The sequence below is a fragment of the Nansenia antarctica genome, assembly GCF_963989245.1.
Source record: "Nansenia antarctica genome assembly, chromosome: 1".
In the NCBI taxonomy this organism is placed as follows: domain Eukaryota; kingdom Metazoa; phylum Chordata; class Actinopteri; order Argentiniformes; family Microstomatidae; genus Nansenia; species Nansenia antarctica.
The window spans coordinates 12,105,022-12,107,521 of NC_137674.1; positions in this window are offsets into that span (position 1 = coordinate 12,105,022).

Below are 2,500 nucleotides of genomic sequence, written 5' to 3' on the forward strand. Positions count from 1 at the left end.
GACTACCTGATTACTTGAACATTAATAATCAATATTATGACTACCTGATTACTTGAACATTAATAATATATATATCATGACTGCCTGATTACTTGAACATTAATAATCAATATTATGACTACCTGATTACCTGAATATTAATAATCAATATTATGACTACCTGATTACTTGAACATTAATAATCAATATTATGACTACCTGATTACTTGAACATGAATAATATATATATCATGACTACCTGATTACCTGAACATTAATCATATATATTATGACTACATAATTACTTGAACACTACCTACTTGAACTGTACAGGCTGACTATTACTTGAACTTCCTGTAATGTTGGTTACATTAATAATGTTGAGAGGTTGACTTCAACTCTGCTGCTACTTTATTCTAGTATTGCTGTTATTATTGATTGTTAATAACAGCAATCGCTGCAGCAAACGCTATCGCTGCTATTATTGATTGTTGATTGTTTTTTTTAATATCCTGCTTATTTTATTATTGATTTTGTATTCTGCTGCAATGCCAATGTCAAATGAACCTGAACCCAAGAATGTTACTCTGTGTACCCGTACATTGATGTAGTAAAAGCAATTCTGATTCTGATTCTCATGCAAGCACAGACATGCATACATGCACACACACACACACACACACACACACACAAACACACACACTGTCAATTGCATTTTGAAGTTAAAGTTCGTATTACTGATCAAATTAAGAACATGTCTACCCTGCTCAGTCTTAGCAGGAGGTTGAATGTATAGGACTCTCTGTCATGTTCTATTCTCATTCTAATGAGCACAGCTTCATACAGTATACACAACTACACTGAGTACTATACAACCTTACTTTAAGTGAAATAGGCAATGGTTAAATGTCAAATGATTTAATTAACATAGCTCATTGTTGAATCTCTCACGTGGGTGTCTATGGCCTAAAAATGTCACTCACACAGAGTCCATGCTCATACAGTACAGAAGCTCACAGTAGAATGGCCCGGGGGGTGAGGGACCGCTGGAATGAAATATGAGTCTTTATATGAGACAGCAATATCACTCCTCAGCACAAAACAGGTAGGTGAGAGAGAGAGAATGTGAGTGTGTGTGTGTGAGTGTGTGTGTGTGTGTGTGTGTGTGTGTGTGTGTGCGCGCGTGTGTGTGCGCATGTGTGTGGGCATCTTCACAGGAAGCATTCCCTGTAGGAATGAGAGAGAGAGAGAATGTGTGTGTGTGTGTGTGTGTGAGTGTGTGTGTGTGTGTGTGTGTGTGTGTGTGTGTGTGTGTGTGTGTGTGTGTGTGCGCGCGCGTGTGTGTGCGCATGTGTGTGGGCATCTTCACAGGAAGCATTCCCTGTAGGAATGAGAGAGAGAGAGAGAGAATGTGTGTGTGTGTGTGTGTGTGTGTGAGTGTGTGTGTGTGTGTGTGTGTGTGTGTGTGTGCGCGCGTGTGTGTGCGCATGTGTGTGGGCATCTTCACAGGAAGCATTCCCTGTAGGAATGAGAGAGAGAGAGAGAGAGAGACATGTGTGTGTGTGTGTGTGTGTGTGTGTGTGTGTGTGTGTGAGAGTGTGTGTATATGTGTGCGTGTGTGCGTGTGTATATGTGTGTATATCTGCACAGGAAGAATTCAAGTGTGCTTGCAGGAGCCTCTCTGTTTGCACACACACACACACACACACACACACACACACACACACACACCACTCATCCCAGAGCATTAGTCACTGAGTTAAGAGTGTGGTATAACAGCGTGGCCTGAAGTGGCCCCGTGACCACACACACACTGAAACCACACGGTCATAACTATTAATGATCATTGAGATTACGTTATACAGATGAATCCGATTACATTACGCCCTTTTTAAGCACTTTGGTACCATGAGAGGCATGGGCCTATAGGTGGGGATGAAGGAAACTCAGTTCAGCACCATGGACAGCTCTGCTTAAAGGGAGACGTTGAATGGACCAATGGAAGGTGGAGGTCGTGTTCCGATCCATAGGGATAATCGGGATTCCCTACACACTGCACAGAGTCAATCTGCCCAGGGAACTACAGTATGTAGCACTAAGTACCGTAGATGTAGTCGGTCTGACACACACACGTGACATTTTTAGCTTTATTCATGTAAATCACTTATAATATAATATGTTTACTATTGGAATATGCTAGGACTTGACAGGTAAGCTATATTGTACAAACGACTTAATGTACGCTTGTACATCGAATTAACTCGCATAATTCAGCACCATGGACAGCTCCGCTCACTGCAGGATCAAGCTGGCCAAGATGAGAATGATAAGATGCTTACCCAACAGATCTGTGCATCCCTACTACAGACCTGTGCATCCCTACTACAGACCTGTGCATCCCTACTACAGACCTGTGCATCCCTACTACAGACATGTGTATCCCTACTACAGACCTGTGCATCCCTACTACAGACCTGTGTATCCCTAATACAGACCTGTGCATCCCTACTACAGACATGTG